The sequence below is a fragment of the Sminthopsis crassicaudata genome, chromosome 1 (assembly GCF_048593235.1).
Source record: "Sminthopsis crassicaudata isolate SCR6 chromosome 1, ASM4859323v1, whole genome shotgun sequence".
In the NCBI taxonomy this organism is placed as follows: Eukaryota; Metazoa; Chordata; class Mammalia; order Dasyuromorphia; family Dasyuridae; genus Sminthopsis; species Sminthopsis crassicaudata.
This window is the reverse complement of record NC_133617.1, coordinates 436,761,002-436,772,685: the sequence shown is the minus strand read 5'-3', so window position 1 is coordinate 436,772,685 and position 11,684 is coordinate 436,761,002. Positions and strand designations below refer to the sequence as shown.

The 11,684-nt window shown below is 34.8% G+C and overlaps 1 pseudogene; it reads left to right on the top strand.

Moving 5' to 3' along the window:
* Positions 1-6,743, top strand: LOC141550338 (serologically defined colon cancer antigen 8 homolog pseudogene; annotated as a pseudogene).
* The last annotated feature ends 4,941 nt before the right edge of the window (positions 6,744-11,684 follow it).

The window sequence follows — 11,684 nt, the reverse complement described above, 5'->3', positions numbered from 1 at the left end:
ATGGGGAACTATGTAATTTATAGTTTTAGAAGAGTCAGCCATTGCGTAACATATTAGCTAGGTGACCCAGACAAGTCACTTAATTCCTCAGTGCCCCCAGGCAAACTCTGCCCTGTATCTGAAGTATAATTAACAATAATTCAGATGAAACATTCTCTTTACATGTAAGATATAGAATAATAAAGAGAAAGTTCAAATATATTGCTTTAAAATTTGAAATTTAAAAAGATTTGAGAGGTCATCTGGTCACAGAGTAGATTTTATGACAAGATAAGTATTTCTGTTAATAAGAGAAGTCCCTGAGTAAATAACATACCTAATAATAACAGATTACAGGCCACTGAGAATTTCCAATCAAACTGAAGACTTTTCTTAATTCAATGAGATCACAGAGCATTGGCTACCAGATGAAAGTCATTGTGATGGGGGTTGAGGTCCCTTTAAGATTCCTTTCTAATTGCCCAACCCCATGGCTGACCTTAATTCACAAATCCTGGTCAAAGGCACCCTTTGAATATCTGGGCCCAGCCTCACCATCAGCTCAGCTTCCCCCCAGCCCTCACCTGATCTGAGCTAACTGAAAAGCCTGCCAAGAACTTGCGGGTACCGACCATCATCTTCTAGGTATAAAAGAAACCAGCTTGAGTGCTCTCTTTGCAGGAGCCCTTCCCCCCAACACATGGTATCCTTCCAGCCATGTAAGGGTTCCTGCCCGCCCAGCAGCCACCTCTGGCCCTAGCGTCTTTCTAACTGAGCTTTACTTCCAAATTTCTACAACAAACCTTTTATTTATCAATCTAGGTTTTCAGGCCTGTAAATTCATTTACAGGGGTCACTGCTCCTCATGGGATTATTTTACTATCTATGTGCCGAGAAATGGGATTCCCCCTCTCCTTTCCCTCATTAATTGGCCCTTTCTGTTGTGGGCTAGAAAAGCAAGCTTGGGGTCAATTGAGAAGATACTCAATTTTTTTTAGGAATCTTTCATCTCTTTAAGACTTTCTTGGATGACTTACAAAATGTAATTAAGAGGGGATCTCTTTCTCTTCCTTATGCCTCTGTATTGTCAAAGATATCTCATGACAGAAATATGTGACAATATCAGACATGAACTTGAGTATAATCTAAGAAAGTAATTCAAGGTCACGATTTCCTAAATTCTATTCTACCATAGAAAATTTTAAGAGAAAGAATTTAGTGCTGGGAATGTGGGATCCTGCTAATTGAAGACCTTGGAACCTAGAGAACCTTGGCCTTATAGAAACAGAAGCAAGGCAGCTTTCTTTTGAACCCAGAATAAAGTGTCTATCAATGCCCTAGACAAGGATTTCAGCTTAGGCAGGAGCTAGAAGATATGGAAACTAAGCCAACCAGGGGACCAAGTACATTACAGTGATTCCAGGGAGGCAATACATCCAACCAACATCAAGAAACAGTGAAAGAACATCACAAGAGGATATCAGGTTGTTCTTGTGCAGCAAAATAACTGTATGGTTTGTATTCATATATTGGATTTAACATATACTTTAACATATTTAACATGTATTGGTCTACCTGCCATCTAGGGGAATGGGTGGGGGGAAGGAGGGGAAAAGTTGGAATAGAAGGTTTTGCAAGGATCAGTGCTGAAAAATTACTCATGTATATATCTTGTAAATAAAAAGCTATAATAAAAAATTTTTAAAAAAGGATATCACGTGCTGAGTGAAATGAATAGAACCAGAAGATCGCTGTACACTTCAATGTTGTATGAAGATGTATTCTGATGGAAGTGGATATCTTCAACATAAAGAAGATCCAACTCGCATCCAGTTGATCAATGATGGACAGAAACAACTACACCCAGAGAAGGAACACTGGGAAGTGAATGTAAACTGTTAAACTGTAGTGCTAACTACTGTCTATCTACCCAGGTTACTTATACCTTCAAAATCTAATACTTAATGTGCAACAAGAAAATGCTATTTACACACATATTGTATCTAGGTTATATTGTAACACATGTAAAATGTATGAGATTGCCTGTCATCAAGGGGAGGGAGTAGAGGGAGGGAGAGGATAATTTGGAAAAATGAATACAAGGGATAATGTTTTTAAAAATTACTCATGCATATATACTGTCAAAAAATATAAATAAATAAAATTTAAAAAAAAAAAAAAAAAAAGGATATCAGGGAGGAGTGATATGTCTATTTGTATTTGTTCCTCAAGTGAGAACCACTCATGCAGGATCTTCATGGTTGCTTAATGTCCCCATTGCTGATGTTTATGTGCAGAATTTTCCCTAAATTTATGGGGGTTAGTTAGAGTATTGTATTATAAGAATTCTTAGTATGTTATTTTAACAAATGCCTTTGCTTCAAGATAATTGAATTCTTTGGCTGACTATTGAAAAGCAAATAAATTGGTGGGGGCTCTTGAACAATAATTTTAGCAATTTATATCCATAAAGTATCTTGAATGAAAGGTAATTGTCCTTTGAGGAACCCAACTTTTGAGAATGTGTTGGGAGGAAACCTAGATATATTGTAATAATATACATGAATCTGAAATGAATAATGGGATTTTTTTAATAATTGTCATAGTTACATCCTAAAATTCCAAAATTCAATTTAGAAGAGACTTTTTGGAAGCCATGCCATAAATCATAGATAGCTTTGACTATTTAAGAGGAAAACAAAATTTTCCTAATTAAAAATAAACTGAATTTAAAACATTTTGTGAAAATAGCCATCTTTTTTAATGACTACTCTCAGCCTTAAGGTATTTGTTTGGTATTTTCCAACTTTTTTTTCTGCCTGATCCTGATCTTTAGACATTTGAATGTCAGCTCTTGTAAACCTTCAGAATATCAATGGATGTTTCATTCAGTTCCAGTGAAATATAGACAGGACATCCTTCTCATGAGCCTGGGAAAATGGTGATAGATTGACTATTGGTTTTTTTAATTGCCATTCCACCTTTGTTTTCAATTTAGTTAAAAAAAGACATTGTTTTAGATATTTATGAATGAGCACTTTACATTTAGAATAGATAAGGTAGATGGAAGATTATTACATGACTAATGGAATATTTTAGAAACATTGCATTGACTCATTAATAGCAGATTAACATAATGGATATGTTCTATTAAATTATTTACTAATTTGTCAATACTTTCTGCAAAAATTTGGACTATCTAACTCTGCATTTGACATTCCTACTTTTAGGATGTGACTACTATAGTTGAAAATAATCTCTTTTTTTATTTTAATTTTTTTCAATTATCAAGCATTTACTATTTTCTCCCTCCCATCTTTCCCCACTACCATAAAATAAAAATTAAAACAAAACTATGATAATTGTGGTAAGCTACCCATGTTGTAAGGACTGTCCCTTTCACTTAACAGGGAGACAGGAGTGTCTCTGTGACTTGAAGGGAGGCAGAATAGATATCTCTAACCTCTTCTCCTCCCACCCTTCTCCAAGAGAAATTTGAGTTTCTGCCAAGAGGGGAAGCAGGATGTTGGGGAATGAATGTGATAGATAGGTGAAGACTTTTCAGAGTCATTAGGATAAATTTGTTCTAACCCTAGGCCATTTCATTTGCCAAAAATCATCTGATTTATGAGAAACAGGAATTCCAAGTCCCCCTCCCCAGAGTGCTATTGTAAAACTTTGCTGCATTAGCAGCCCTTTTTGACCAGCAGGATGATTTCAAAAAGGCCTGGAGAGATTTCCGTGAACTGATGCTGAGTGAAATGAGCAGAATCAGGAGATCATTATATACTTCAACAACAATACTATATGATGATCAATTCTTATGGACATGGCTCTCTTCAACAATGAGATGAACCAAATCAGTTCCAATTGTTCAGTAATGAAGAGAACCAGCTACATCCAACGAGGGAACTATGGGAAATGAGTGTGGACCACAACACAGCATTTCCTCTCTTTCTGTTTTTGTCCACTTTCATGTTTGTTTTCCTTCTCAGGTTATTTTAATCTTATTTCTAAATCCGATTTTTCTTGTGCAGCAAGATAATTGTATAAATATGTATACATATATGCATTTAACATAAACTTTAACATGTTTAACATGTACTGGTCTACCAGCCATCTAGGGGAAAGGATGGGGGGAAGGAGGGGAAAAGTTGCAACAGAAGTTTTTGCAAGGGTCAATGCTGAAAAATTACCCATGCATATGTCTTGTAAATAAAAAGCTATAATAAAAAAAGACTTTGCCATATCAGCAGGAGTTATACCAAATATGATATTATATATTTACATTGGCTAAAGTCCTCTTTTCCCTGTTTTTCATGTATTATTGTAGCCAATAAAATTAAAGATCAAGAGGATGGGGGAGGATTTCCACTTTTCAGCTATATAACTTTTCACCTGTTCAGTGCTACACCTTACTGGACTGCCTGGTTAGAATGTTGGACCACTTCTTACAATAAATGAATAAAGGCTTTCCGTTTGTACCTGGAAATCCCTCTGAGTAGCAATTTGGGTAAGGGGGTCTAGTGCCCCATCCCACACATAAACCCACTTTGTTCTCAGATAGAGGGGGATAGTAGAATAAAATAATATCTCTCTGTTTCCTTAAATATTGTTAGTCTACAGAATATGAACAATTTTGAGGTGATTTCTGGTGACTCTTTTGTTATTGGAGGAAGCAGAACCTCAAACTCGATAGCCAAGGCTTGACCCCTTTCCTACCAAATACCAATTTCACAAAGAATACACATAACAATTATCAAAGAAACCCCATTCATCTAAATCAGTAACAAAACAAAAATCAGAGAAGTAGGAAAATCTATATCAGGAAACAAAATATGAAGGAATTCTCCCACAGGAGAGTAAGGTAACAGCTCAGCCAAGAGAGAATACTAGATCTCAACCAAGGAGAAGTTCCCCAAAGCTTTTAGTATAGGTACTGTGAAGTTAGAGGCATGATGGAGATGCCCAGCTCCTTTCATCTCTTTCCAGAGTCTTTCCCATTATCAATCTGTAGGATTGACCTTTTTTTCTATCTTCTCTCTTATAGGTGGAAGCCAGAAGTGCCTGAAGCCTGATGGGACTCAGCAACTCAAAGAAAGATCAAAGAAGTCTCAACATACCCCTATACCTTAAATGGACTTTATGTTCCTTCAAGATAATTCTAAATTTCCAGGAAGAAATTTTATGCATGTGCTCTTTTGATATATTCAAGAAAATTCTTTGTTATTAAAGGATTCAGTCATTTTTTTCATTGACAGAAAATAACTATGTCAATCTTTCTTTATATTGTTTTCTGCATTTGTAAAGGTCCTACCTTTCTTCTCAGAATGTGCCAACAGAAGCATTCACCAACTGAAATGTGTCTTCCAAGAAAATGATATCACAGTTGGGGAAGGTGAATTTAAACATGAATTTAAACTGGGTGACTATTGAAACTGGGACTAAGAAGAGTGGGTCCAGTTAGCATGAACTACATCATAGTGCAGTTAACCAACTTAGAGCCTTATTAAATCAGCAGAACAAGAAGAAAAGTGAAGTATCCTCACCAAGAAAGAAAAACGATGTCTTTGAAAACATCAAAAAATGAGAATAACAGTTTATTTGCCATATTTGATCTTATTCCCATCATTAATGATCAATCCCAATACACTCATAATTTAGATGCATAGGTAAAGTTTTGTAAGGAAGAATAACCTGGAATGAAAGAAAGAATATATGTAGTTGTGCTTGAAAATGAAAAGCTTCAGGAAGAGTTGAAATCCAGATCAGCAGAGCAAAAAATTGAGTAGATTTGTATTGGAAATTCTCAGAATTCTTGGATTAAGCCTGTTGCTGATTTAAGAACATGTAAAGATAGCAAGTCACTTGTTACTTCAAATGATCTAAAAAAAATCAATCACTTCTGATCTGAAAAAGCGACAACTAGAACTTGAACGGTTAAAACTTATTTATGAAGAAGAGAATTAAATACTAGAATCTTAAGTCAAAACACTGAACAAAAACTTGTCCAAGTCTCAGAAAAAGTGTGAAGAACTCAAGGAGAGAGTAAGGCATCAAGAATCACTCCTTTCAACTTCTGGTGATCTGTGTTTAAAATGTTCTCAAACACATACCAATATTCATGTACAGACTATTGAAAGATTGAGCAAGGAGAGGGATGAATTAATGTCTGCACTAGTTACAATAAAAAAAGACTTTGTCAGAGATGTAGCAAATGGAATCCAATGCCTATCAGCAAGTGAAACAGGCTGTCCTGATGACAGAAGAAGCCAACTTTGAAAAAAAAAAAAAACCAAGGTTTTAATTCAGTGTAATCAGTCAAAGACTGAGTTGGAGAGATAGAAATGTTGATTTGAAAAAGAACTCATAGTGCAGCAAGAGAAATGAAAAGCTGGAAAAAAAAAAAACCAGGAAGATCTTGGAGCAATAATGCTTGCTTTATGGCAGAATATGGCTCAGGTGGAGAAAGTTATGAGATGTCAGTAGCTAATCAGTTAGAAGAAGCTGAAAAACAACTGACTTGTCATGACAAGGAACTCACAAAGGTATGTAGAGAAATGTACTATCAGTTGAATCAAATCAAAATGAAGGATGAGGTAGAAATGGAGCATAGAGATTGCAGAATAAAAACTCTAAAGGAGCTTGAAATTAAAGACCAGGAATTGACAGCCAGATTGTTCTTTCCATCCATCCCTTTGTATCTCTTCAATTTACAAAGTTCTTTTCAACTTCGTTGGATGCTTAATGCACAGAAAAGATAGTTGATGCACAGGGAAATGAGAAATATGGGCTTTATTTTTTAATTAGGGTTTAATTTTATGTTTGTAGGCAACCTATTTATACTTTAGCATATATTGGGTGTTGTCATTTTCTATGTGAAATAAAGTGAAATTCTAGAAGACCCAACACAAAGCCAGGATTCTTCCTGGTGTCCTGAGCCCAAAGAAGGGAATCTTACTTTCTGGTTTATTATTCCCTTGCCACTCTTCCCTCCCCAGTTAAACTCTTGGGAAAATAATTTTCACAACAAATTTTAGTCATTACACAGGAACTCATGAGGTATCATTAAAGCTCATAAACTTTCATTCTTTCAGTTCATCCTTGAGGAATCTAAGCTTGGGGAAAGAAGACAAAGCAGAGGAAGAAACTCAGAACTTGAGATGGCATTTCAGACTTGAATATTTAAGCAAGTGTTCTTATTTCTGGGTGACTATAATTACCATTGCCTCTGGAGCTAGGGAAAGAGAAATTATCTCTCCTACTCTCCTAGCTTCACCCCACCCCACATACATGGCAGGGTATTCATCCCCACCAATGAGGAAATAGTACCATATTAATGATCTTTGGGATTGAGATATTTCTTTTGAGTGAGAAATTCATCTATCATACTGACATTCAAGTTGTTTAAAAATATAAACTCAGAGTGTATTAGCAAGTACTTTCATAGAGAACTGCAAATTTAGCAGCCATTATATGTCCAAGAGTAGTAGAAGTAACAATTTTTTCATTGTTGTGGGAATTAATGTAAATTTAAAATAATTTATTATTTATTAAAGGAATGAGGATGATAGGATCATTGTAGATACAGGTTGACCGTTGCCCAGGTATTATGGACTTATGTACTGATATCACCAGTGAAATGTAAACCTTACGTAAACCTAATAATTAAAATCTGACTTATTTCTCAATGATGAATGAGTATTCACCTCTCCTTTGCTTAGGTCTGCTATTTGGTTTCTGATCAAGAAATAATTCAACTAACACAGTCCTAACTTCAACGGAAAGAAGCCATTTGAGCACTTATCTATTTTGAAAATGTCATGTTGAAAAATAGAAGATAATATTTATTGTTTTATAATCTACTATGTGAAAAATGATCAGGAGTATCCTCTGATGTTGTAGACTAGAGCATCTCCATTCAAGGTAGATATGTATTATATCCCCTTTTTAGCAAATATATATTCTGGACCCTTGCTGAAAAATATGAATTTTGGGATAACATGGGCCTATGTGACTGTACTCATGTCAAAGTGGATCACTGAAAATCTTGGGGGACAGACTATTGTGAAGGAAACTTCCCTCTCAATAGGGATTAAGGAGGACAAAAAGTTTCTATCCTTTCTTCCTTAGCAGCTTCTTTTGGGATTCTGATAGCTCTTCCATTTCTCTCCCTTCCCAGCCCTAGTAGCAATGCTAATTACACACACCTGGGAGTAGGCCTGAGACTGAATTTTAAGGGGATAGCTGCCTCATCTATAATATTTCTTTCCTTGAGTTTAGTCACTCAGTGAGGATTTGAAGAAATGAATGTTTGTAGCCTTTGATGATACCTCATGAGTTCAATTCTTCCTGGGTAAATGAGTTTTAATAACTTTTGTTATAGAGATTTTTCTCCCCAAGAAACTGGAGAGAAGGGTGTGGTAAAGGAATAATAAAACAGTATGAAAAAGCATGATTCTACTCTTCAGGGTCAGGATACAGAGTGAATCATGGTCCCATGTGTCTGGAGTTAGAGCACCTTTCTAGAGGGGGTGCTCCCTGTTCACAAGTACTAATCTGAATGGAAGTACTACAGGATTTGTAGAAGTGCCCTTAAAAATTAGCTTTACTCAAGTTTTAGAAAAAACACACATTTTACTTTCAAGGCAGTATAAATTAGTAATTTCTGCTAGCAATGATAGTTGGAGTCTCAACAATGACTTTACACAATCTAATCTTTGATAAAAATTAAAATTCTTGGGAAAAATTGGTTAATTTGCTCTAAATATATTTTCAATAACACATGTATCATTAGAATTTTCAGATTTCAAAATACAATATATATATATATATATATATATAAACTTAGATGTATGTACTATGTATTCAACACTTTCTCAACATTTCTTTACTTATCTATTCCCAACTTTCTTTCTGTTTTTGATCTTTTGGGCCTAAGAGCAATTGAGTGTCTTTTTCTCACATAAGTCCAGCTTTTTTTCCAGAAGAAACTTAAGATTAAAAGCTTAGTAGTTTTATTTTGAGTTTCATAGATATATATATATATATATAAATGTATGTATTCACATACTTAGGCTTACATATGCATATATAATGCACACATATCACCTATGTACACACATCCACATACATATATGCAGCATCTAAATATGTGGGGCAACTAGATGCCACTGTGGATAGAATGCCAGGTTTGGAGTCAGGAAGATTCATCTAACTGTGTGATCCCAGTCAAGTCACTTAGCCCTGTTTGCTTAATGGCTGGAGGAAGAAATAGCAAACCACTCCAGTATCTTTGCCAAGAAAATACCAAATGGAGTCATTAAAAGTAGAACACAACTAAAACAATTGAATAACAACAAATACTCCAAAAGTCACTAAACTGAAAATACTTTGACCTAATAATGATACTATTACTGAGCCTTTACCCCAAAGAGATTAGATTTATAGAAAAATGACCGATACATACAAAAATACTTAAATCAGCACTTTCTGTTTAGCAAAGAACTATAGCAAGTGCCCAATCAATTACAGAATGACTGAACAAATTACTGTAAATGAATGTTGTAGTAGAAGAAATAATTTTATCTCCTACTCCCTGCTAATTTAGCCAGTTTTCCTTAAAAGATATTGAAACTATGATGGTACACACCAGCTACCAAGGGAAGATATGACTGGTAGATAGCTTGAATTTGTGAATTCTGAATGTCAGTAGAGCTAAAGATAAGTTCAGTGCCAATATGATGAATCCCTGGGAGTAGAAGACTGCTAAGCAGGGTTGAATAAGTCCATGTTAGAGAAAGAGAGCTAGTTAAAGTTTTATATCATTATATCATCAACTATTGATTTTAAATTTTAAAATATTTTTAAAAAAAGAAAATATAAAGAAGAATGAATTTATTTGGTGTCATAAATCTAATTAAAAGGACTCAAAACTGAAAAGGAAGAGGAAGTTTTAAAAATTCATACATACTATCATTACAAGTAGACACAGTTTTGGTGATGAATTTAATTTTTCATGGCAAAGAACATGAAATAGACATCAATTATGTGTGCTTTTACAGAGATAGGAAAGGAAGGAAAGGAAAGCAGAAAGTCCTGAGAATTGCACACTATTTAGATCATCTAAATATTTTTTTTTACTTAATAGTATTTTCTTTTTTTCCAATTACATGTAAAGATAGTTTTAAACATTTATCTTTTTAAGATTTTGAGCTTCAATTTTCCTCCCTCCCTTGCCCTTCTCCCTCCCCAAGACAGCAAACAATCTGATATAGCTCATACATGAATAATCATATTAAACATATTTCCACATTGGTGATGTTGTGAAAGAAGACTCAGAACAAAATGGGAACCCATAAGAAAGAAAAATACAAAAAAATAACAAAAAGTGAAAATAGTATTTTTCAATTTGCATTCAGTTTTCTTGTTACTCTCACAATGAGATTCTTGGCCACTGACTAATGAATAGACATACTATGGGAAAAATTGAATGGTATATGTTTTTATATTTTTGCTTCAAATGGAAAAAAAAAAAAGAAGTTGCCTTTCAATGGAAGAGATGATTCATATGTTCTCCTATGAAAATGAAGAGGAAAATAAAGTGATAGAATGAATTTTGTCATATGGTCAAAGGTAAAAATTGACATCTTTTCATGGGACAATTGACCATCATGCATTGCAGTTTTCATAAGTATTTGCAAAAAGAACACTGTTAAATTATTGCCACTCATTAATCTCTGTTCCAGAGTATTTAAAGAGGTCAAGAAATTTTACAAAGAGCTTGATCAGATTTAGAAGATCTGTTCTTCTTTGAGACTCAGTGACTTCAATAAAGGTTGAAATAGGAGAGGACAATGAAAAATAGATTTGTAAATATGGATCAGGAATAAAAAAAAGAGAGACTAGAGCTTGTGGATTATAAAGAAACTTCATGCTTATATGCCATACATACTTTCTTGAAGAAGAGAATTGGAAAGCTCTGCAAGCGGGGAGGAACTAACAGTATGGTGCAAATGAAATTAATTTTCTCTCAATAGAGAGAAAACAATTCGTTGATGTAGAATTATTCCTTGAATCTGTTATCAGTGTCTAGTCATACTACCAACTTAGTGAAATACCCAGGCGAGAGAAAATACAGGACAGCCAAAATAATGTAAATTTAAGAGCGTTTGTTGCTAACTGGCCAGCGACGGAGCCCTACCAGAAGAGGGGAATCAGCCCTGAGCAGTTTGGGGGACACATATTTATAGAAGAAAACCACAGGAATGCTCTAAAACAATTATCATACTAAAAATTCCATTCCCAGACAGGTGGCAAAGGTTAACAAGGAGACAATATTTCTTTAAGTTTTATATTTGTCAAATTGTCAAGGTCTTTGGTGATAGATAAGGTTTAAGGTGGTATATTTGGAGGCTATATGTGCCTGCAATTGGATACAGAAAATACCACCTGCATTAGAGAGGGAAAAGCTGGTGACATAGTTCTGACTACAGTCAGAGTTCAAACAAAGATAATATTCTCACGGTTTCAGGAGTGCAGGACAAGGATTAGTGTCCTTCCATTTCACTCCCCCCCTTTTACTTGTGACTGGTTAGATACTGGACTCATCAAAGGCCAGAGGGGAATAGGTGGTCTTAGAAACAAACAACTTACCTGCTTTTCCTGATATATATGGTTAAACAGTTAACCACACAAGGGGCAAT